The sequence below is a fragment of the Diabrotica virgifera genome, chromosome 4, assembly GCF_917563875.1.
Source record: "Diabrotica virgifera virgifera chromosome 4, PGI_DIABVI_V3a".
Lineage (NCBI taxonomy): Eukaryota > Metazoa > Arthropoda > Insecta > Coleoptera > Chrysomelidae > Diabrotica > Diabrotica virgifera.
Genome location: NC_065446.1, coordinates 111,854,917 through 111,882,089, shown reverse-complemented (window position 1 = coordinate 111,882,089; position 27,173 = coordinate 111,854,917). Strand labels below are relative to the sequence as shown.

Sequence of the window (27,173 nt, the reverse complement as noted above, 5' to 3'; positions counted from 1 at the left end):
TGGTTGGGTATCCATGTTCCTTATAGCCGTTGGTGAGCACGCTATCTGCGTCTTTGTCAACAGTAAACATCTTTCCCTATCTTCTGCGGTCAATTCGAAGTAGTGCAGTGTGTTATAATCTACGACCAGTAGATTCCTTGGGGCGACAAATGTGCGCAACACCGACCCCTCAACGTTAAGTGGTATGGCCGTGACTTTCAGCATGCTGTACTTAATTTTCCCTGTCACTATGAAATAGCCGATGACTGTTATATATCTGTCGTCATGACTGATTTCTGTTTCTATAATGGGCTGTCGTCGTATTTCGACCCCTTGTGGCAGTATCTGCCCTGCTTTCACTATCAATTTGGTTATCTCACCCGGTTTCACTATATCAATGAAGTGTCCGTGGTTATAGTGAAGGTTTAATATTCCCTCGTAAAGTTGAGTATATTCGTTTATGAATTCCATAACTTGCAACGCTATCGTTTGTATTCGCAACGTGCTATATTCTGTTTCTAGTCTCTGTGCTTTGTCTTCTACTTCGTTAAGTCCTTTAGATATTTCTTGTAGGCCTGTGATTAGTGCTTTGTTAAACTTGTTCATTTGCTCGTTTATCCTGTTCTCTGTGTGATTGATTGATGTTATTGTTTCTAACATTATCTTCGCTTGATTCTGTGATCCCTTTATTAGCTCCTTTTGGTTATTGTCTAATGCTTCAATGTTACTGTAGGCTTCGTCATTGACTCCAAATACTGAGGTTAATATTGTTCCTAATATTCCTCTTCTTTCCCTTGCTTTTATTTCTACTGTCAACCCCTCGCTTACTGATTCCGCCTTTCTTTGTCCTTCCTCTAACTTCCCTTTTATATCCTTACAATTCACGATTTTTATATCCTGACACAGTTCTCGTACTCCTTGTATCATATTTTCTATTAGTTGGTGCTCTGTTCGAATTCTTCCCTTTTCTAGTAACACCTTTATTCGAAATGTTCCCCGGTCTATAACGACCTCTCCAAGATCTTCTGTGAAAAATCCTGGTTCCGGATTATATATTTTATACGGTTCTGCCTTTATGGGTTTTAACATCGTTAAAAACATTATAGCTACTAGTATTTTCTTCCATCTTAGTGCTGCTGCCTTCTTCGGCTTTTCCTGTTTCTCTTCTTCCAGTCGTATTAGTTTATGTATGGGTCTTTTTGTCAGTTTCCCGTTCGCCTTTCTCACTGCTACGACTCTGGTTAGTCCCTCCGCTCCAGGGTGTGTTTCTGTTACCCTCGCTAATGGCCATCTGCCTGGAGGTGTATCTTCTTCTTTTATTATAACTATTTCTTCTTCTTTTATGTTAGAGTGCGCCTCATGCCATCTATTTCTCTGTTGTAATTGGTGCAGGTATTCCTGTTTCCAAATTTTCCAGAAGTCTCTTTTTATTTTCTCCAATAATCTCCACCTCGTCGGCATCTTAAAATAAGTCGTAAGCTCTTCTTCCCGATTTGGTGATATAATTTCTCTCCCTATAAGGAAGTGAGCTGGTGTCAGGGCTATTTTCCCTTCAGGGTCTTCTGATGACCCACATAATGGTCTCGAGTTCATACATGCTTCTATTTGTGTCAGCACCGTACTCAATTCTTCATATGTTAGAACTGTTTCCCCGATGATTCTTTTCAAGTGATATTTCATTATCCGCACTGCGCTCTCCCATAGTCCTCCGAAATGTGGTGCATATGCAGGTATGACATGCCATTGGGTACCTAGTGCCAGTAATCCTTGTTTTATCTCGTCATCTATTTTTTGATTTTCTTTTTTCAACAAATTTGCTGTTCCTACGAATGTGGTTCCGTTATCGCTGTATACGTTGTTGCACTGTCCTCTGCGTGCCGTAAATCTCTTGAACGCCGCGATGAATGCATCCGTAGACATATCGCTTACTACTTCGAGGTGTACTGCCTTCGTTGACAGACACACAAATACTGAGATGTAGCCCTTATAGCTCCTCTGTCCTCTGCCTCTCGTGGTACTTATTTTTATTGGCCCGGCATAATCTATCCCTGTGTTAGTAAAGGGATGACTCGGGTTCACTCTGTCTTTCGGTAGATCTCCCATTAATTGTTGTGCTGCTTGGCTTTTATACCTCCTGCAACTTAAGCATTTTGCTAGATGATCTTTCACGGTTCTTCTGCCGTTGATTATCCAGTATTTCCTTTTTATATACTGTAGTGTTTGTTGTAATCCGCTATGTAGATTTTTTGCGTGACTATCTGCTATAAGTAACTTTGTTAATGCACTATCCTTTGGCAAAATTATCGGATGTTTTTCTCCGTACTTTAGATTCGTGTGTCTCAGTCTTCCGGTGACTCTTAGAATTCCTTGTCTATCCAGGAATGGTACCAATAACGCTAATTTATTTTTCTTGTCTAACTGCTGTTTCTTCTCCAGCTTCTTTTTTTCTTGTTTGAAGTAGGCGTGCTGTGTGTGCTTTATCACCTTTAATAGCGTTTCCTCTAATTCTTGGACTGTCAGCTGACTTTGTCCACTGTCCTTCTTTTTTCTGCATTTGTCTGCAAATCTCCTACAGTATGCAAGTACTCTTCTCATTCTTTCTAAATTTGAGAATCTCTCGCATATGTCCTCCTTTATCGTTGTCGTGTGCACCGTTATTTTCGTTTTGACTTCCTCCTCATTTGTCTCTGGTATTTCTTCTGATTCCTGCGTTAAAGTTTTGTTACTAGTCAGCCAAGTTGGTCCCTTCCACCATAGCTCTGCTTCTAATAATTCTGATGCGGTACTTCCACGTGAGAGGATGTCCGCTGGGTTTTCCTTCGTATCTACCTTATGCCAATTTTTCGGTCCTATAACGCCTCTTATTTCCTCTACTCTGTTGGCGACGAACATTTTCCACCTTTTTGATGATCCCCTTATCCAAGCCAGGGTTATCATTGAGTCTGACCATGCATATACCTCAATGTTTTCCCTATTCAATGCTTGTAGGGTTTTCTTCATTAAATTTGCTAATAGCACCGCGGCACACAACTCGAGCCTCGGTAATGTCGTTTTTCCTTTCAATGGTGCGACTTTCGATTTTGCTATCATTAGATTCGTTTTGATTTCTGGGCCTAACACCCTTGAATAGATTACCGCTCCATATCCTTTCATAGATGCATCTGCAAATCCATGTAGTTCTACTCTGTTTGTCTTGCTTAAGTTGTTCCACCTGGGCAATGTTATTTTCTCCAGATTTACTAATTGCGCCTGGTATGTATTCCACCTGCTTTGTTGGTTGCTAGTTAATTCTTTATCCCAACTGGTTTTTTGCTCCCATAATTCCTGTATGAACATTTTCGCCTGAATTACTACAGGTGCTACCACCCTAGTGGGTCGTATAGTTTTGCTACTTCTGACAGTACGTGTCTTTTCGTTATTTTCTTTGCTGTCGTTATCCCTATTTTGAATGTGATTATATCTTCTTTAGGGGACCAGTGTATTCCTAACGTTTTCCGTACTTCTTCTTGTTTGAATGCCTTGGAGTCTACGTTCCTCATTTCCTCCGGTACGTTCTCCATTATTTTTTCTTCGTTGCTCAACCATTTTCTGAGAATGAAACCTCCTTTTCTGAACAGTTGTATTAATTCCTTTTGGGCTATTTCTGCTTCCTGCACTGTCTCCGCTCCTCCTAGTATATCGTCTACATACATGTTTTCTTTTACAATTTTCGATGCCAACGGGAACCTCGCTCCTTCGTCTTCTTGTAATTGCTGTATTGTTCTCAACGCTAAAAATGGTGCTGCGGCCGTGCCGTATGTCACCGTCGTTAAGTTATATTCTTGTATTGGGTCCTTTGTGTCCTTTCTCCACAAAATTTTTTGATATTTTTGGTCTTCTTCTGCCATTCTGATTTGTCTAAACATTTTTTCCAAATCCGCTGAGTATGCTATCTTATTGGATCTCCATCGTAATAGTATATTTGTCAAATCTTGTTGTAATTTCGGCCCTGTGTGCATAATATCATTCAGGCTTACTGCCGATGAGCTTTTACTTGATGCATCAAACACGGCTCTTATTTTCGTTGTAGTACTGTCCTTTTTTCTCACTGGATGATGAGGTAGGTAGTACCCATCTCCCTGGTTTTCTGCTATTACCATATGACCTTGGTTTTCATAATCTTCCATGAATTGTCTGTAATTCGCTTCTAACTGTTTGTCTTTTGCAAATTTCCTTTCTAGTTGCATCAATCTGGCGAATGCCTGCTGCTTAGATTCTCCTATCTTTGTTACGTCTTCCTTAAACGGAATTCTCACTTCGTATCTCCCGTCTTCATCTCTTTTTACTGTCTGTCAATACATTTCTTCACATTCTTGTTCTTCTACTGATAAACTTGTTTCCTGATTTACTTCTTCTAATTCCCAGAATTTCTTTATTTGTATGTCCATCTCTTGTCTGGATATCATACAGCATACTTCTGCTTTTGTAGTCTCCTTCTCTCGTGCTATCCCCGAAACTATCCATCCTAGTTTGGTGTTTTGACTCAGGAGTCCATTACTTATTCTGTGCATCCCTTCTGTCAATATGTAACTGTATTCTTTTACTCCTAGTAGTAAGTCTATTTTCCCTACCTTGTAATATCTTGGATCTGCCAGTATTGCATTTTTCTCGTTATAGTCCGGTAGAATTATATCCTGTTCCGGTAAATTCCTTGTTATCTTCGGTAATACTAGTGCTTCTATTTCCATCTCGAAGTCACTTTCGTAATGAGTTTCGATTAAAAGTTTCATACTCCAATTGGCTGTTTTTTCTCCTGACGAGCCTATCCCGGATATGGTCGCCTGTATGGACTTCCTTGTTGTTCCTAGCGTCGCCGCAGCTTGTTCCGTTATAAATGCGCATTGTGACCCTTGGTAGATTAATGCTCTCATTATGTGTGAATCTCCTTTCGCATCTCTTATGCGTACAACAGCTGTCGCTAGTAAGGCTTCACCTTCCTTATGGCTTGCACAGTTTACTGAATTCTGTCCTCTTTGGTGGTCGTTGATATTCCTATGCCCATTGGTATCTTGTGTATTTTCTCGCCTTCCGTTATTTTGTTCTCTGGCGTTGTATGGATTATTATTTCCTCCTCTGTACCTATTAGCTTGATACCCGTTTCTTCTATTATTCGAATCTCTTCCATTTCTTTCTTGTGTTTGTTCTCCTTTCGTTTCATTGGAGTTTCTTTTGTTGCCTGTGGTTCCTTTCTCATAATGCAACATATGGTGATGTTCTCCGCCACAGTGTCTGCACCTATATTGTACATAACATTGTTTTTCTTTTTTATGTGCTAGGCAGTTTGCACACAATCCTTTTTCTTTTATCATCCTGTTTCGGTCTCTTACATTGAGTTCCTGAAATTCTCTGCAGTTCGGTACTCCGTGATCTCCATTGCATATCACGCAACGTGTTCTTGGTTTCCTCCCAGATCCTCCTTGCTTCTCTTGTCTTTTTTCTGACTCCAGCAGTTCCAGTGTCTGGAATCTTCGCTGTAAGAATGTTTGTGTCGATTTGTACGTCGGTATCTCTCTACTGTCTCCAACGTGGTTTTCGTACAGCCTCCTGGTTTCATTGTCCCATTTCGTTATGATAATTCGGGCTACCAATGGGCTCCACGCTTCCGTGTCTGTTCCTAACCCTCCTATGGCTTCCAGACTTTCGTGGAAGGTGTCATGTAGTGATTTCAATGCTCTAGCAGAAGATTCCTTTACTTCCTGTGCTAGTAGCATCCTGTCTATCAATTTAAACAATATCATCCTTGGATTCTCATATCTATCTTTTAGCATGTTCCAGGCCACTTCGTAGTTGGCATCGGATATGTTTAAGTGTTGCATCATTCTGTTGGCTTCCCCTCTTAGTTGAGTTTTTAGGTACTGCATTTTTTCTGCGTTTGATAACTGGTCGTTTTCATGTATTACATTTGTAAACAGATCGTGGAAAGTTCTCCACGTTTCATACCTGCCCTCATACACAGGGATTTTTACCTGCGGTAATGTCACACCGTCCCTCCTCTGTGTGCTTTCTGGCCGTTGCATTCCTGGCCTTATTTTCTTCAAGGTTTCCCAGACTCTCCTCTTTAGTTGATTTATTCTCTCTACTTCTCCATTATCTATAGCGTCTAGTTCCTCATTTACTGCTGCTTCAATTATTAGTGTATTCACCTTTTACATGTATTCTCTTAACTCTGACTGCAGCTCTTCATCCTCCTGCAAATCTTGTTCATTTTCTGGCCGTAATAATTCCTCGATTCTTTGCTTCCTTATCTGTATCTCCTTTACTTTCGGTGCTTTTCCTCTTTTCAGCACCCTTCCATATTCCCAACAGGGTTTTCCCCTCAATATATGTCTTAAATACCTGATCATGGTATATTGTTTCAAAATATTTTTCTTTCGTTATACCTCCTTCTAGCAGCTTTTCGTGGTTATTCAGAAATTTTGCCCAATATTCTTCTAATTTTTCCTGCCTATCCCGGATGTATTGTTGAGTCCTCCGAGATTGACAATCCTTTTTAGTATTTGAAACTAGTTTCGCTAATTCTGCTCCTATCTCCGCTTGCTTAACGTATACACTTTCCATGGTTATTTTTATAAAATTTTAAATTCAGCGGTAAATATATTAAACAATATGAACTGTATTTTATTTATTAAGCAATGTACTTAAATATGCCTATAATGTCTGGCTAATTGGGTAGTCCAAGGCCATCAAATTCACACAAAAAAAATATCTGCTTATTAACAATTATATTTATTTACTATACCTGTACTATCACGCTCTCTCGTAAGTCAGAATGTATATAAATAAAAATATAATTTTATGCCCTTGTCAAGTTTGCAATTTTTCAACGTTACCGTAGGTCGCTTGCCTGACTAAGTGATTTCTGTTTGTAAATAAACTGAATAGTATTACGATTTCACTAACGCTGAAATTGAAATTCTTTGGTTGGATAATTTAATGAACCTTTGTATTTATAAAAGATCTGTAAATGATATATGTAATATTAATACTTGAATCTTATTCAAATTTGGCAATTAGATATCTATGTGATTAATTTTTACAGAAATAGGTAAAATATTTTCATTTTCTAAAATAGTGAAAATTTAACTGAAATTATTATATAGAGTGGACTTTTATCGTTCTATAAGTTACGTAGTATTTTAATTTTTTCGAAATAAAGTATTTAATTTAAATTAAAGCAAGCTATATGTTTATGAACGTTTCTTTTTTTTTCAAATTATTTTTCAAATATATTTTTGTCTCTGTATTATTTATATGGTATACATTCTAAAGTACATTATTTTACTATTGATAGAGTGGAGATTGATGTTCTAGATTGTTGAATTATAATAAAAATACAAACTTGTTAAATTGTACGATTGTAACAGTTGGAAGATTTTGTAATTATTCAAAAACTTATGGTTTTTTTTGTTTTCTTAGACGTCTAGGGTCCCTCGCTTCTGGTAGGCTCTGCAATCGGCTCTCGGCTTTGGTACTGCTCTTAGCTCTGCAATCGGCTCTCGGCTTTGGTACTGCTCTTAGCTCTGCAATCGGCTCTCAGCTATGGTACTGCTCTTAGCTCTGCAATCGGCTCTCGGCTTTGGTACTGCTCTTAGCTCTGCAATCGGCTCTCGGCTTTGGTACTGCTCTTAGCTCTGCAGTCGGCTCTCGGCTATGGTACTGCTCTTAGCTCTGCAATCGGCTCTCGGCTTTGGTACTGCTCTTAGCTCTGCAATCGGCTCTCGGCTATGGTACTGCTCTTAGCTCTGCAATCGGCTCTCGGCTATGGTACTGCTCTTAGCTCTGCAATCGGCTCTCGGCTTTGGTACTGCTCTTTGCTCTGCAATCGGCTCTCGGCTTTGGTACTGCTCTTAGCTCTGCAATCGGCTCTCGGCTATGGTACTGCTCTTTGTTCTGCAATCGGCTCTCGGCTTTGGTACTGCTCTTAGCTCTGCAATCGGCTCTCGTTCTCCCGGGTCTAGTGGTCTCTCTCTGAGGGTGTTGCTGGTGTGGACTGTATAGGCTTTCTCAAACTTCCTTGAAGTATTCTTTTTCTCGATAGGACCATGAACAATCGAACATCGAACCATAGGTCGCTGGTTCAAATCCGGCTCGAAGGACCATGAACAATATCCCTTCGTTGGCTCAGTGTAGATGGTCTTTAAGTTGTGATGGAAACACCAAATAATAGTAGCAGAGTTTATTGATGAGACTTACACTATGGATAATGACCCGGGGTACTTTGAGTAGAGACTTAAATGTTGAGCGTTGAAGACAATCACTCGCGTTAATGAATTAATAATAATTGAATTTCTAGACAAGAGATCTTAGTTTTATATAAGTTTAAATTGGGTCAATGTAAACACGGGCCCCGCGTGATTTTGTGTATCTAATTAAGGTAAATTGTTTATCTTATGTCAGCAACTTTAGGCTGATGTCCAAATTATATTATTGATAATTGACCAAATGTGTATGTAATTTAATTAATTACGTGTGTGTGTTTAATAACAAATAAATGCATTCGATCTACTGGGTGATAAAATGATACTGTCCAATTTCGGATATGAATACTGAATATTTGATATTGGACAATAACAATTTTCGATATTGTGAAAAATAAAGTTATTTTACTCTTGAGCCAAATTCATATTTTTTGACATACCTTGTATAAAATTGATAAAATTTGACATAAGATGGTTGTATTTTAGGTTTCAGACAATGCAGAACTTTTTATTAAGAATCACTTTTTTTTCGTAAAATTAATAATAAAAGAGTTATCAGAATTGAAATAACTGAAAATAATGTTAGTTATCCATAATTTAAAAAAAAAAATTTTTCAATTAGAAGGATGTAATTGCATATTAGAATATCGTTTTTAATTCCAAACAACTTTTCATAATAGCAAATTTCAATATTGTGAAAAATAAAGGTACTTTACTCTTGAGTGAAATTCAAACTTTTTGACATACCTTGTATAATATTCATAAAAGTTTATATCTAATGGTTGAATCTTAGGTTTTGGACCACGCAGAGCTTTTATGAAGAATGACTTTTTTTCGTAAAATTAATAATAAAAAGTTTTCCATATGGATACAACTTACAGGGACATACTGTATTACCATTTTGACACTTGTAAGAAATGCTAGAGAAATGTCAATTTTACAGTTGATGTTTATTTACTTTTTTTGCACGATTGATCATTTTTGACTGTTTACCGTGACAGATTTTACGTCAGTAGGTGACATTTACTAGCAACTCGACGGTAAGTAATCCAACTCGACGGTAAGTACTCCAACTCGACGGTAAGTAATTCATTTACCGTCTTAATCTCTAATTAATAAAAATCTCTTAATTTTAATTTATTTTTTGAAAGAATAAAGAAAACTAACGAATTATTTATTAATATTGAAACTTATGGTAAAATTTGTTAAATTATTTAATGAAATCTCATTTGTTTGGGCTGTGGTTTCACTTCTAACAGAAACTCCTGCACAATCGCATACATTAGTAGTATCCAACATTTTTTCTCTTCAAATACGCGATCAAAGTTGAAAACTTGGAAATATCAATGCCATCATAAAGAAAAACGGTGGATTTAATCATTGAATATTCTGCCCAGAGGCTTCCAGGAGCTTTCAACTGCATAATATGTCTTTGAACGAAATATGCCAATAGAGTCTTTTCTTCGATTCTTAAATTCTTGCCTTCGCACCATTTTTTAAAACTTTGGTAGGTATTTTGATAACGGATTTTGGATTTTTCGGGAATAATTGCGGAACACCCTTCTTCCCAAGCCCGTTTAATTTCTTCAAATTCACTTTCGCTCATATTTTAATTTATAATAATCAAAATTGTACTTCAAATTATTGACAACTAAATAAAACTCAATTCTCCATTGTTGTTATGCACCCTAGTTACTACCTAACAACCAAAGTATCTATCTTGATAAAATGAATGAAACTAGTCAATATGACGAAAATGTTTAATTCTATAATTTATAATGGTATCAATCGTGCAAAAAACGTTATAAGCATGTCGAACGTTAAGGGTAACCGATCTCAGACAATAATTGGAGTCGTCGCTCCGCTCCTCCTCCAAACAATTGTCTTCGATCGGTATAAAAACCTTACCATTCTCCATACTTAATATGGATACTATAATTAACATTACAAATATTTCGGCGTATTATTAATATATTTCGGCAAGGAATAATTTTTTTTTTTATTTTAGCTAATGCCTCGACAACTAATGGCCATTGGCATGGTAGGTACGGTAATTTTGAACAGTTAGGTACCTAGTGTCATGTGTAGTGTATGTGTTGAGTAAGTGTCTTGTTACTTTGCAAAGTCGACGTCATTGTCTTTGCAAAGAGACGCTAATTGTATCCGAACGTCTGCGGTCCCTCCGGTGAGTACCGATCCCACAAGGACAGAAACTATATTCATTTATTAATTAATAATAAATAAAAAATTTCTGACCCTGGTGAGATTCGAACCCACAACCTTTCGGATTTTTTGGATCCAAAGGCTGGCGCTCTTACCACTGAGACACGGAGAGGGTTATAAATGAAAACTGATTGACATCATTAATTAGAATAAAGAATTAGATATATTATTTGTACAGTAAACAAAAACAAAGAAAATATCTGACAAATAATGACATTAACGTGGGCATGATGAAAAGTCACATTCTAATGATTTGGCAGTGCTCTTACGTCAGAAATTTTGACCTACGTAATCTTGCTTTTGTAGTAAAAAGACTATAGTTGTTTTGACTTGTCATAAAGAGTCAGGTAGGTAGTGGTCAATCAAGTTAAACAATTTTAATAGATTAATTATGTAGCCGGAATATTCTTCTTCTTTCTGGTCCTCTTTTTCCATGCACCCTAGCTTGAAATATAGTGCTAAGTAGGTCGTATCGTTTTTCATTACCCGTTACCTTTATAACTCAGATAGGGTAAATGCACCAGTTGTTGGCCATGTGCTAGTTATTGGCCTACTAATATGTTTTGATTAGAATTAGGAAAATGTTGGTATTTTGTTAATTCTAACTACTCTTTTTAAGTTTGGAAACTTGTCTCCTAGAGTATGACACATCTAGTTTCAAGGTAACCATTACATTTTGGTCAGTATTCTATGTTGAACGAGACACTGTTGTGTGCCGCTAGTTTGCAACCGAAATTTTGTTATTTACCTAGAGAAACCTGCGTTGGTCGGTAAGTACTATATACTGCAATTCACTTTCTACTTTATATTTTATATTTTTGTGAGAATATAGTGTGTGTCCTGCTTCAAACTGCATAACGAATATAACGTTATTTATTCAAATAACGTAAATTTTAAGGTGGCCAACTACTAATGCATGAAATTATCAATGTATCAGTTATTGGCCTCGATGGCCAATAACTGAAACATTAGATTTTGTAACAATCTAGTGATTGACATATGTTAATAACTAGTGTTTTATGTGTGGCCAATAACTAATTATTATAAATTTTTTTAGAAAATTTGCGAAAACGATCTAAAACTGAAAACAATTATAAAAAAAATATTCTGAAGACGATGTTAAAAAAGCATTTGAGTTAATTAAAAATGGTATGAGTGAGCGAGAAGCCTTAAGAATTTTTAATATTCCCAGAGACACCATAAGTTACCGGAAAAGTGAAAAATTTCATAACAAGGTAACGCATGGACCAGATCCATTTCTTTCGAAGGATGAAGAGGAACAACTGAAACGCTGGATTTTTCATTGTCAAAATAGAGGATTTCCTGTTCGTGTTGACGACATTAAGGACTCCGTTAAATCATTTTTAGAGAGTAACCCTAGAGGTAATCCATTTATTGAAAATAGACCAGGTAGAACATGGCTATCAGCATTTCTAAAGCGCAATCCCAACATTTCGCTAAGGACTTCAGAGGGAGTGACATTAGCAAGTTCAAATATTAATCAAATAGATATTACCAAATTAATGGTTTGACAACATAAAATCTTAACTAGATAAAAAAAGAATTTCAGACGTTCTTCAAGACCCAACAAGAATCTTCAATGGTGACAAGACATGTTTTTATTTATATCCCAAAAATAAATAAGTTTTGGCTATGAAGGGTTCCAGAAACGTCTATGAAATTGAATATAACCCAAAGGTTAACTTAACAGTTATGTTCACATTTTCTGCAATAGGCAATATTTTACCTCCTATGATAATTTATCCCCATAATAGATTTCCAAATGATATATTAAGTGCTGTGCCGAATTCGTGGGGTATTGGTTTAACAGAAAATGGTTGGATGGACAACAAAAACTTTTATGAATATATTGGAAATATATTTAACCCTTATTTAGATCGAAATAATATTACACGTCCGGTGATACTTTATGTTGATGGGCATAAAACCCATTTAACTGTACAAGTCACCTTTGTACAGATTTGAAAACTATTTTAGTAGGTGGCTTTACATCCTAATGCCACGAGATTAATGAAACCAGCGGATGTGACTGCATTTAAGCATCTAAAAACATTTTGGATTAAATCTGTGCTTCAGTTTAGGAGAGACAACCCCCAAAAAGTGTTAACGGAAGTACAGTTTGCCCCTGTTTTAAAATCTGCTATAGATAGGTTAAATCCAGATGTTATGAGAAGTGGGTTTAGGTCATGCGGTATATTTCCTTGGAATTCTTCTGCTCTTGACTATTCAAAATGTCTTGGGAAAGAATTTGAAACTGAAGATAATCTGGATGAGCGCAATGATTCACCAACACTTATTGATCCAAATACAACAATTTCTTATAAACAATGTTGTGAAATAGTTGGAAAAAATTAAAAAATGGTTTAAAAGTTTACTTTCTTATTGAAAAATATCAAAAAAAGACAAAAAAAAAGCATTGAAAGTGTGTTCTCCTCTAAACCAGGAAAGTAGAAGTAACAATACTGAGGCTTTTGAGCCACCACTACCTGAATTTGTCAAAGTTCCTACACCAGAATTTCATTCTCAGACAAAATCATCAAGCTCTGTAAATAACCAAGATAATATTGACATTTTTAAGCATTCACCTACACCAGAAGCAAGCGGATTTGAGATTATGTCCGAAAATATTTCTCGCTCACACTAAATCTCCAAGCCCTGAGAAAAAAATTGTACGCAAACGGAAATTATTTGATGATAATACAAATCAGTCCTCAACAAAAATTACAATTTTGTCTAATAATGTATTATCAAATATTCCTTCACACTTCGAAAATCGAAACTTGGTATCAAACGTTCTTCTGCGTTTTAAAAATACATACAAACTTGGTATCAAACATTCGATCACATTTTAAAAAGCAAAAAGTTTCTAAAGGTGTGTGTTATCTATATATATGTTACAGAGTGTAAGGAAGGCATTATAGATGCCAAATGTGTCTTAGAACGTAATATCATGTAACTTGCATAACAAGATTCTATGGCGACACAGACCAAGTATATGTTTGCGAATCTTGTCAGAATAAAAAATAAAAATTTACTTTGAATTATCTTTTTTGTGTCCACACTCATCACAAAATCCTTGCTTACCCAAACACCTATCTATCTACCTATTTTAACTTACAAATTATTTGGTAAAATATCACTTTAAAAAATGATGGCCAATCACTAACACATATGGTGTCAATAACTGGAACAGGGTGGCCAATAACTGGTTCATTTGCACATTTACAAAAGAACACATATAAAATATTTTTAGACTTGAAAGATTAACATAATAAAATTTTGCAATATGTAGAAATAATAATAAATTTCCATGATGTTAAAAATGGTTATAATAGGCCACAGTGACAAAACATTTCATAGATATATTGACGTGCTCTCCTTAAGAGGCCAATAACTGGTGCTTTTACCCTATTCTTTTTTGCAACGTTTTATGGTTACGTAGAACTGCTTTGAACTTATGCGTCGGTAAATATGATTATCCAAGAAATGTGTCCATAGCAGAACATTTCAAATCATTCGAGTCCCTTCAGTGATGCTTCAGTCGGGGTCCATGACTCAACTCCATACAGAAGAACGGGGAATATGTAGATTTTTAGTCCAGGGTAATAAGGATTTTCTCGGGACATTCAAAGATCTAGGTAGCTGACTACTTTTTTAGTTATTGTAGACCTACGGGAAGAGAAACTACCTGTTTCCTGCCTGGAGTTCGCGTCCGTTTTTTAATTATTAACAATTTAGTGCAAAAATCGCGATTTTTTCGATTTTTTGCACTCCATTCAAAAACTAAATAGTTGACATAAAATTACTAAATTCAGTTTTTTAGAACATTGAAAAACCTTTTTTATTTTTTATTTCGAAAATTTTTGATTAGAACATTGAAAAACCTTTTTTGTTTTTTATTTCGAAAATTTTTGAAAGTTAAAAATTAATTTGTTGCTACGCAAACTGCAAAATAAGTGAAAATGGTTATTTGTAAATAACTTTTACTAAAACTACCTTAGAACTTTAGTGTTTCACCCAAAGTTGGATATTGGCGTACTTAACAAACCCTCAAAATTTGAGACCGATCCATTAATTAGTTTAAGAGTTATTCTATTTGTTTATCCCAGAGACCTTTATTTTGCAATGAGATAAGACAGAAAATAATAAAGATAGAACAATTCTGATTATGCCAAATGAAAGCAGAAGAGTGATAGTATCAAACTGTATTGAAAAAAGATAAAAAATATTTAACATAGTCAAAAATCCTAAAGCCAAATTTTTAAAATTTTGTAGTTTATAAAAATTTAGAATAACTTTAAAAATGTTGTCCGTAGAAACAATCTTATATTCGAAAAGATAGTATTTTAACACGAATTTTCAAATAAAAAAATTTAGCCTGGGCTCATTTGGGACAAAGTTAGCCATATGTTTTTTTTTAATTCACAGCTAATTTGTTTATAATAATTAAGGAATCTCATTAATACCATTTTCAAGAACGGGATTTGTACTTTTTCTTAAAAAATTTGCACAAACATTATACCTTCACAGCACCCTCTACGATTTTTCAAAAATGTAGTGCAAACGATTACTAGGGGGAACCTACAAATCCAGCAAGTTAAAATACCGAAAAAGCAATTTCAAACGAATATAATTTGCTGTATCTCCGGATAAACTCAATGGATTTTGATCTTTCTTTTTTAATTGGTATGTAATTTTTACGTACATTACAATAATGCAATTTGTTTATAAATTTATTAATTAATAAACAGTTTAATTTGTTTAAACAATTCTTGAAAAAATATTTTTTTCACAAAAATCTATTTTTTTAATTATAGTATCATTAAGGATCACAGAAAAAGTTAAAGGACACTTTAATAAATAAATGATTTTTATTAGATAATTATTTATTAAAGATAATTTATTTAGTAAAGTATATCTTAACTTTTTCTATGATTAATAGAGATAATATAATTAAAATCATGGATTTTTGGGAAAAAATTATTGTTTCAAAAATTGTTTAAACAAATTAGACTGTTTAATAATTAATAAATGTCTAGACAAATTGCATATTTGTAATGTACAGGAAAATTACATACAAATTAAAAAAAGAACGATCAAAATATATTCAGTAGATCCCGAGATATAGAAAATGATAATAGTTTTAAGTTGCTTTTTTTAGTTTTTAAACTCGTGCATTTGTCGGTTCCCAGCTTCCCCTTCACTTACAACGACTAGTCACTTATTGAACTACATTTTTAAAAATTCGTGTAAAATACCAGCTTTTCTAATATGTAAAATGACTTTTTCTACGGACAATATTTTTAAAGTTATTCTAAATGTATTTAAGCTACAAAATTTCACAAATTTGGCATTAGGATTTTTGACTATATTAGATAATTTTTTATCATTTTTTAGTACATTTTGATAGTATCAGTTTTCTACTTTTATTTGGCATACGCAGAATTGCCTTATCTTCATTATTTTCTGCATTATGTTATTGCAAAGTAAAGGTCTCTGGGACAAAAAATTAGAATAACTCTTAAACTAATTAATGAATCGGTCTCAAATTTTGAGAGTTTGTTAAGTACCCCAATACTCAAATTTAGGTGAAACGCTAAAGTTCTAAGGTAGTTTTAGTACAAATTATTAACAAATAACAATTTTCATTTACTTTGCAGTTTGCGTAGCCACAAATTAACTTTTTAACTTTCAAAAACCCGCATTTTGAAGGTTTTTTAATGTTCTAAAAAATTAAATTTTGTAATTTTATGCCAACTATTTAGCTTTTGAATGTGGTGCAAAAAAATCGAAAAAATCGCGATTTTTGCACTAAATTGTTAATAATTAAAAAATGGACGCGAACTCTAGGCAGGAAACAGGTAGGTTTTCTTCCTATAAGTCTATAATAACTAAAAAACTTGCCAGCCACCTGGATCTTTGAGTGTCCCGAACATAGTCTATTTCTAGCTTATTACCCTGGAGTATTTAGTTAAAGAAGTTTTATTTCCCAACCTTGAAGATAAGGCTCTGCAGACCTTTTAGACTCTAGACTGTGAAAAAATGACAATGCAAGGTATCAGCATATTTATGTTATGTGGTCCAACCACTGCTTTTGCATTTTCGATTAAATTGTATCTCCGTCTATTATAATCCAACTCATTTTTGTCTTACATTTGTTTTATCAAGTGTTATCGTTCTTGGAAATCCCAATAAGCTTATCATTTTTAGGACATTAAAAATGTAAACATCAACATGGACAGAGATATATAATTTTTCAAAATAATTTTGCTTACTTGGACATATTATTTTAAATTTAACGATGAAATAATTCAATATTTATACTTTGTGATGCAGATTTAATTATTTTACAATGTCATAAGTTCAAGGTTTGATAGTATATTATGGAAATATTTATTTATAATATTCAGTGATTTATTACTTATAAACAGGAAAACATGTCTTCTTCTTCTTCTTCTTCTTAAGGTGCCATGCATTTCTGCTTAGGCGTCCACCGCATATTGTCTTGTAAAGTGAGATGTTAGATATCCAGGATTAAATAATTCTGTTTTAGCAGGATTTGGAATCATTTCATAGCTGTGGATTTCTGTCCATGTTCTAATATTACGCAGACATGATACCTTTTTACGTCCCAGAAACCCTCTTACCCTCTATCTTTCCTTCGAGTATAAGTTGCTGAAAAGTATTTCGTTCTCTTCATAATATATCCACGGTGATGTTCTATATACTTTGGTGAACTTTGTTATTGCATTTGATTTCTTTGATACATCGTCCTAAATTGCTTACCGTTCTAATAGAGGTAATACCCACGAAGTGCACTTTTTTGAAATTTTAAAGTTTTCATCAATTTGTAATCAACACGGTACTGCACAGCCGTGGAAAAATCACCAAGTGCCTAAAGCTTTCTAATTGCTGAGATATTAGGGTACAATTCGCTAAGCGCATATTGTTAATTTCTGTTTCAATGTAAAACTCATTACAAACTTTTGATTCTATTTCGTGAATTTGTATTTACCATCTGGAGCGCCGAATTGGTACTTAGTGATCTTTCAATCAGTACATTGGTAAACATAAACGTAGATCGTGTTCCAGAGTTATCAATATCTGATAGCGAGAGTGGAGAAGACGAGTGAAATTAAAAGTGCATTTACACAAGAATTTTTTCTCGACTTAATAACCGCCTTGCCAAATTAATCTGGGAGGAAGATCCGACAGAAAGAAGTCCTTTAGGATGTCCACTAGTACGATGAAGAGGTAATATTATGGTAAGATTTAAGAACACTGACATCACAACAAACACCAATTGCGAATCTGGACCTCCACTTACAGTCGAAAAAGTAAAATATGCCATCGAATGTACCAAAGATGGTAAAGCAGTAGGCCCTGATCATTTTCATTCCGAATTCTTAAAACTTATGGACTACGACGGCATAAAATGGTTGACAAATATATTTTTTCAATATATATGACACAGACATAATTCCCTAAAAATGGCTAGAATTAAATCAACTTTTATAAATCTTCCCCAAAAAACACAATGCGAAAAAGTGCGAAGACTATAGAAATATAAGCCTTATCAACCATTTACTTAAAACATTTCTAAAGGTCATTCACAAAAGAATATATTATACAAAGTGCGAGGAACAACTAACAAGAACACAATTCGGATTTCGTGATGCTCTGGGAACACGGGAGGCTTTTTGCTGTACAAGTGCTATTTCAGAGATGCAGGGATGTAAATTGTGATATTATACGTATGCTTTATAGATTACCAGAAAGCATTTGACAGAGTAAAATACGACAAATTAATAACTCTAATGCAAGGAATTGGAATTGACAACAAAGATCTGAGAATTATCAGAAACATTTATTACAATCAAGCGGCCAAAATCAAACCAGTTAACTGATAAAATTGCAATAGAACGAGGAGTACGACAGGGCTGTATTTTATCTCCACTACTATTCAATATTTACTCTGAATGGTTATTTAAGGAAGCTTTAGACGGTTATGAGAAAGGAGTATTAATAAAAGGTGAATGGTTGAATATTAGATATGCAGATGACACAATAGTTTTTGCCAGTAATCTGAATGATTTACAGATATTAACAAATCTTATAACAGAAGTTAGCAACAGATACGGACTAGCACTTAACATAAAGAAGACCAAAATTATGACAATTAGTAAAAAACCAATACTAAATGCTCAAATTATAATCAACCAACAAAATATCGAAAGAGTTGAGCAATATACATATCTGGGCACGAATTTGACTTTTAACTACCTGCGCATCAAGTTTTCACATAACTACACGCGTGGCGTACTTTATACGCCACAAGAAAATACGCTTAAAAACACCAGATTTGTTTTTTTTTTTTTAAAACATACTTAGTTGTTTGTTATAAACCTTATTCGTCATTAGTGAATACTTGGAGTTCCTTCTCAGTAAACCAATTGGGATTTATAACTGGAATCATGGAATAGCTGGATTCCATGATAAATAAAATTACTAATAAATTTTTTTTTGAAATGTGATTTTTACAGGAGAAGAAGTATTGTTTATGAAGGAAAATATATTTTTTCTACGAGCGTGCAAAAATGTCTACTTTCGCGCACGCATTTTAGTTTAAAAAGTTTCACTTTTCCGTACGCGTGTTACTTTTCCGCACGCGTGTTATTTTTCGCACGCGTGTTACTTTTCCGCACGCGGGTTTTACTTTTCCGCACGCGGTTTTTACTTTTCCGCACGCGTGTTAATTTAGATATGTTAATATGGCCTTAAAGTAATTATAATACATGCAATAAACTAATATTTAGATATTATTTACTAATTTATTTCAAATATATCTTATTGTGTTCCTGTTTTAATGAAATTAACGCTACAATTCGATGAAATAAAATTATTTTGACATAATATTCGAAAGTCAAATCGGTAGACAATAACAGTCGTTTTGAATCATCGTCATGGAAACCAAGATCGTCGTCATTCTAACTAATTATATTGAAAGTTTGGTTTTGACAACCTTGTCAAAGAATTAATTTGTGTATGTATTTTCATATTAATTAAATTAATTGATTAAGATTTGGTAATTTTTTAAAGACTCTTAGAAAAAATATTGTTCCTAACTCTTGCAGAAAGTCTCTTTTCCGCACTCGACTGCTTGCCGAACTCCCGCTTCGCGTCGTTTGGCAAACTGCAGTCGCGTGCGGAAATGAATGGCTTTCTGCACTTGTTAGGAAAATAACTATTTTCTACGAGCGTGCTAAAATGTCTACTTTCGCGCACGCATTTTAGTTTAGAAAGTTTCACTTTTCCGCACGCGTGTTATTTTCCGCACGCGGGTTACTTTTCCGCACGCGGTTTTTACTTTTCCGCACGCGTGTTAATTTAGATATGTTAATATGGCCTTTAAGTAATTATAATACATGCAATAAACTAATATTTAGATATTATTTACTAATTTATTTCAAATATGTCTTATTGTGTTCCTGTTTTAATGAAATTAACGCGATTATTTCATTCATAGGATATTCTGACCAATAGAAAGCTACAGAGATGCAAATTAAGGTGATAATTTTTGATAATCTCCCGTGGTTAAGCATATTACGTCAGATGCCCTTCGTTGCTATGAAAAAATACATTCAGTGACATTAATTACAATTAATGTTTTAAAAATTATAAAAGTGATGGCTTTCAATCGTCAAATATTTATAAAAACTGTGCGTTTAATGGTACTTACATAAATAAGTTACAATAAAATTTTGGTTTTGAACAGTTTTATTCATGAAATAATCGCAACAAATTGCACTCGACCTCTGAAATTAATATAGAATTTTTGCTCTCGTGACAATTTGACATAATTTCACTCGCCTTCGGCTCGTGACATTAATTTCGATCGTCGACCACGATGGCAGGCGGTTCGAGCAATGAACCTCCTGACAAATGTAAATTTTGTGCTAAATTTACTTCAACAAGTGACATTAAATGTTTGGGTAATACCTGTGATGTTGTTGTGCACGTCAAGTGTTTTGATGCAATTTCGAAAGTTGTATTTGTCGATAAAAACTCGTTCTATTGTCGTAATTGTTCCGTTAACAAAGGGCATGATTCTGCTCCAATGTGTGATAAGTTATCATGTGAAAAACTTGTGTTGGAGAAGGAGATTGAATGTCTGTCACGAGAAAGGGAAGTTTTAAATAAGTACGTTTCTGAATTGGAATACACAAATAATCTGCTTAAATCAAAAACGCCGGTAAGTGACGATTTTCAAGTACAAACTTCTAATTTTACCAGTTCATTTTTGCCAATTAGTGATAGGCCAGCAAAAAGTTACTCGGGTGCCTTGAAAATAAACAAAACTGGATGTGATTCTGTTTTGCTTGTAAGGTCAACGAACCAAAATATTACTAACGTACAGGTAGATAGCGATATTAAATCGAAAATTAACCTTTCTTCTACAAAAGCTACCGTCGATAGTACTAAGTTGGTAAAAAATGGAGTTTTGATTAACTGTAGCAACGCAACATCTTTAGAAAAATTAAAAGAGTGCCTTACCAAACAATTAGGAAATACTTATTCTGTTACTGAACCAAAGAAGTTAAATCCGAGATTAATGATTCGTGGCGTAAATGCAGCCTCTCTGGAAACAAGTTTTTTGCAAGACCTTATTACTTTAAATGATCTCAACGTAAATGAAGATGATATAAAAATAGTAACAAAAGTTAAGTTTAAGGACCGTTTCAACGTCGTGTTGGAGGTTTCACCAGCTTTATACAAAGCGGTAACAGAAAGAGGTTTTCTGTATATAGGCTGGCTCAAATGTTATGTTAGTGAACACGTCAATATTGTAAAATGTTTTCAATGTTGTAAAGCCGGTCACCAGAAAAAAAATTGTCTTAGTAATTTAGTATGCCCGAAATGTTCTGAATCTCATGAAATGAAAGATTGTACCAGTCAGACTCTGTGTTGTAATAATTGTAAAACGTTAAACTTAAGATACAAACTTAATTTAGATACAGCTCATGTTGCAAACAGTTCAGTTTGTGGTTATTTACTAGGTAAAATTGAGCAACTTAAAACTAGAATTCAGTATGTCTAAAAAAAAGATAAAATTAGCTCATTTTAATACACCTTCTTTGTTTCCAAAATTTAACGTTTTCCTTGATCTAGTAAATGATCACAACTTTGATATTGTTTGCCTGTCCGAAACTTGGTTGACTTCGGATATCTCAGATCAGAGTGTATACATTCCGGGTTTTAAAATAATTCGTAAAGACCGTGGTTCAAGAGGTGGTGGAATCGCTGTTTATGTACGTGATTCAATAATTTCAAAGTCTGAACTTGCTGACTTTTCTTGTCCATTAGGTATCGAACAAATGTGGATTTCTGTGTAAATACAGAAAACAACATTGTTAGTCGGTGTTATAAATAGAACTGAGGCGTGCAGGAGGCTAAATTTTATACAGTATTGTGATGATACCCTTTCTCACATAGTACCTCAATTGAATAATATTATTTTAACTGGTGATATCAATGTTGATCAGCTAGTAGATAATCAAATAAATTATTGTTTTCAGTCTTATAATTTTGCTCAATTAGTAGCGGAACCTACGCGCATAACTAACAGTTCACAAACATTGCTCGATGTTATTTATACAAATAAAAGTGAACTCATTAGACATTCAGGCGTTTTAGATCATGAACTATCTGACCATAGAGCAGTGTACTGTGATTTTGATTTAGATATTAATTACAAAACAAACTTTTTAAAGATATATAGAAATTACAAAAACTTTTCAATATCTTGTTTTAACGCAGATCTGGAAAAAATGTCATGGGATAATATACTGTACGAAAATTTTATAGATAATAAAGTTCGAATTTTCAATGACATGTTAGTTTCGCTGTTTGACAAACATGCTCCCTATGTTGAATCAAGAATTACAAAACCACCTGCTCCGTGGCTAACACCCACAATACAGAATATGATGAAAACTCGTAATGCTGCTTTAGCCAAATATAAGAAAACTAGAAACGTCTTAGACTATAGTTACTATAAAGTCCGTCTGGAGAAGAGTGGTTATTTAAATTATCGGTCTGCTTCTTCGAATAAAAAAGATCTTTGGAAAACGATGAGGGTATTCAAAATTGTGAATAAACCAGTTATAGAGATCCCTCAGGAACTTAAAGACCCTATCTCTATAAATAATTATTTTACATCTGTTTTTAGCCCTGTAAATTGTTGTCCTGAGACAACCCAATGGTATCAGTCAAATATTTTCAACCCAGATATTATTTTCTCGTTTAAAATGGCCACTATTGATGAAACTAAATCACTAATATTAGGGTTAAAATCGGACGCTGTTGGATGTGATAATATTTCTGCAAAAATGCTACAACTCTCCCTTTCCATTACTGATCCTTATATTACGCACATTATAAACTGTTGTTTGGAGGTAGGTTATTTTCCAGACATTTGGAAATACGCTTTGGTAAAACCACTACCCAAATTAAATAAACCTGAATCACTTAATGATCTTCGCCCAATAAGCATTCTACTGGGACTGTCAAAAATTTTAGAAAAGGTTATTTATAAACAGATATACGATTATATTTTTAAAAATAATGTAGTTACGTGTATACAATCAGGCTTTAGAAAATAGTTTAGTACAACGACCCTGCTTCTTGACTTAACAGATAATATACTTCGATCATTTGATGAAGGAAAAGCAACCTCAGTCATCTTGCTTGATTTTTCTAAAGCCTTTGACACTATTGATCACGCTCTTCTGTGTGCTAAATTGAAATATTTTGGATTTGATGATACCTCCTTACAGTTTTTCAAATTTTATTTGGTAAATCGTTATCAAAAGGTCATAATCGATAATAATTCATCAGAATTTGCATCTGTCACTTCAGGGGTGCCCTGAAGTTGAAGTGACACTTCAGGTGTCACAAGGTTCGGTTCTTGGTCCTCTTCTTTTTTCAATATATATTTCCGACCTGTATAAATCTTTAAATAATTTGAAGTTGCACTCTTTTGCAGACGACACACAACTTTATTTCTCTTTTGAACCTAACTCTGTTAATCAAGCGTCACGAAAAATAAATCAGGATTTTTAATCTATTTGTACTTATTCCACTAGACATAATCTTAAACTAAATGCAAAAAAATGTAACTCTTTGTTATATTATTAAAAATTATAAAGCCACTGTTCAGGATAACTTAAAACTAATTATAAAAAATGAACCTCTATAACATGTTAATAGTTGCAAGAACTTAGGAATCATATATGACTGTACGCTACGATTTCAAGAGCATGTCACCCTTTTAGTAAAAAAGTGATATTTGGTTATACGTCAACTGTATAGAAGTAAAGGTATTTTAAACTTTAAATTAGCCATTCCAATGAACTGTCAAACATGGCCGGCGTAGGGCAAAACTGTCATGGCGTATCTAATGTTTACATTGGATATTGACATTTAATTTTTAAAGAATATACTGTTTGGTTTTGTTTTTTGTTAATTGTGTAGCGAAATCTGCGAAATTGTGATGGCAAATTAAATATGAAGTGGTTTATCGCCTACAGAACTGAATTATCCCATAGTAGTTATCAGTTTGTGTCAATTTGTTTAAAAAGACCCTACTCCCAAGGCTTTACATTTTCATTAATTCCCCATGCAATACATTTAAATGAATTGTTCAAACAAAGGCGAGAACAATGGATAAAAGCCATAAGGAGAACAGATCTAACAGAACTAAAATTAAAATAAAGTGGTAAGTTTAATGTAATTCAATTAACAAGGTTTTTAAATGTCTACAATAGTAATAAAGATGTACCTAATGATTCAAACTTTAATTATTAGGAAAGCCAGCCACTTTAGAGGACATAAATAATGAAGATTTGATTCAAAACCAAAACATGGGTTGCGAAAGCCAGACAATAAAAAGAAAAGGTGATCTACAATCCGGAGAGCTGATAAAAGAAGTAAATATAAAGAAAATAATGCTGAGACTTCTCTCGATGATGTAAGTGTAAGATATAGTTTATTACAATATGGTTAGGAGCAAAGCTCACAATGTTTTTGACTGCCTTAATGCATATACCTAGCCTAAACTGTCCTTAAATAGTAGGTAATATTAAAATGCTCTTGTGGTACTTTCCACATTTATATGATTTTTTTGTGGTAAGTATACAATATGAGTTTTTATTTATGTATTTGTTTTTAGGAACCAACACCAGATAGTTTAAATGTAGGGTAAGGAGTAACTGCTGGAACTCCAACACAAACGTGTTTGACTAGTGAAGATTTGGATAAACAACAGGAGTTACAGCTCCCGGAGCGAACCGTGTCCCGTGAGAGAAACCCTGTCTGTGTAAACATTAGGTGAGTGGTTCGCTCCGGGAGCTGTACTTTCATTTTCCAAAGAAATACTTAATAATCTATCAAATAGATGTAGCAAAGTAAAGTTATGTGATAATTCTTTAAAAGATGACAATAAAAAGTGTCTTTATTATAAAGGTTTAGAGTTCCCTATTTTAAATGTAGTTTTTAATAAAATCAAGCAACATATAACATATACCAACTAGTTCTATATCTGCTTTGGAACTATGTCAACAGTATTTGTTAAGATCAATTAAATTACAACTAAACCTTCCATTTAAAGATATTGCATATCGTTTTGGAATATTGAATAGCATCTGTTCTTCATATTTTAATACAGTCATTTCAATATTACATCAAAAATTAAAAACATTAATAATCTTGCCAGAACAAGAAGTAGCACAGAAAACAGTCCTTGTTTTAAAGAGGTTTTCAGGATAAAACATCAGAAATAATAATTGATCATTGAGAAACCATCAAACTATTTAACACAACAACAGTGCTGGTCAAATTATTATATTTATCTTTGTTATACGTTATACATAATTAATTATTTTTCTGATGTTCTTTAGTTACTAGTTTTATAAATATTTGTGTCATTTCAATAAAAATTACAGTGGAACGTCAATATTCCAGATTAATTGGGACCGGACCCCATACGGATTATCAAATTATCCGGATTATCAAAATTACCTTAAAAAAGTCCAGCATACACATTAAAGTACAACAAACGTTTTAAAATTTTATGTTTTCTCTTGTACAGTAAAGTGTCTAGAGGTGAAATTAATCAAAACTGTTTTTGATGTTTAAACACTGTATTGTAATTAATTTATAATAGCAGCATGTGTACAGTAAAACATCAGACACTATTCGGGCTTTTAAAAAAATGTTTAAAATATTTTTGAACTGCGGTAGAGGTTCCTTTTTAGTAGCGAAGTTTTTAATTTATTTTAAAAGAATCAGATATTTTTGCTAAATAAAAATCCGGATTATTGATGGTCCGGATTTTTGACGCCCGGATTATCGACGTTCTACTGTACTTTTATTCACAACATTTTACTTGTAAATTTACCCTGTGTGGATAGACACTTGAAAAACAACATTTTTTTTTTGTAAGCATTTATTAACAATCAGAATTACATATTCTATGAGTTAATTTGATAACAAGTACAATAACTTATATCAATGTAGTATTGTACACTAAAATGGCATTATGAGGTACATCACCCAGCGGTTTCACCTCAGTTTCAGCGAAGATGAAGCCAAACAACATAATCAAAAAATATAACTTATTTTACTTATTAGTTGATTTTTTTGCTCTCAAGTGTAGTACTACTTAGTAGTAATAATTAATTTTGCCAATTTGGTAAAATTGACAAAAAAATAATTACTAATTAGTTAATAGTTACTAAATAGTTAGTAATTTTGGCAAAATTGGCCAAAAACAAAAAAATTACCTACTAAAATCACTAGCCAGTTGTGTCTGAGTTTAGCGAACCAACTATAAGACTATCTGCACAATGTAATTGTCACATTTTGAAATGTGTATTTGAATGTTATGAACATATCGATGGTTAAGAGCACAGATATAGTATGTCCACTTTTTGCTGATTTTAAGATAACATTATAAAAATATTCAGTAGGGTAGTAGGGTCATATGAATGTTTTGCATAATTATTGTAAGTCCAGAATGATTGTAAATGGGTTAAACGGCCTTGCCAAAATATAGTATTTCCCATTTGTACTAAAAACCGACTTGCACAGATATTTTATGTCCGTTTGGAAGTGCACAAACATAGTATGTTTTGGGACATACAATATCAGTGCTCACACGATCAAACTTATCACGAGTGTAAATACTGTTTGTCCGGCTATGCAGTAACATACCTTATGTTGTATGTCCATACACATTTTCAAAAAAAATATTTTTTAACCCAATAATACATAATATTTTAAAAAATATTTTCATTAAGATAATAATGATACCCGAACTTATTACTCAAACATTATGATATATCGGTATATCAGCAGTATCAAACAAAAAGTAACGCGAACACTTCAAAACGTTCTCCTCAACAATTAAGGTATTTGGACATACTATATCTGCGCTCTTAACCATCAATATTGTAGTATAGTTAATATTTGTATCCCGAGTTATGGGTGCTCATGGGAGCACCCTAATTCTTTCTACATACAATGATTTTTTCTGGTAACAATATATGACTTTCTGTTAAGTGAAGCCTTCTTTTTAGTTTTCCTTAGTTTACAGTAGGAATTTAAGCTTTACATTATGTATCTTCCACGGAAGAGTCAGTATAAATGTAAAGT

At 33.7% G+C, this 27,173-nt stretch overlaps 1 protein-coding gene and 1 long non-coding RNA gene across 2 annotated transcripts in view; both read left to right on the top strand.

The window, feature by feature from the left end:
- The window catches only part of LOC114335348 (serine protease snake), a 102,869-nt gene that overhangs the window by 14,465 nt on the left and 61,231 nt on the right, over positions 1-27,173 (top strand). The gene's annotated exons all lie outside the window — the stretch shown is intronic.
- LOC114335349 (uncharacterized) lies at positions 23,822-25,468 on the top strand. The gene is made up of 3 exons (XR_007697733.1): positions 23,822-24,237; positions 24,327-24,489; positions 24,691-25,468. It is a non-coding gene; the product is annotated as an uncharacterized LOC114335349 (long non-coding RNA).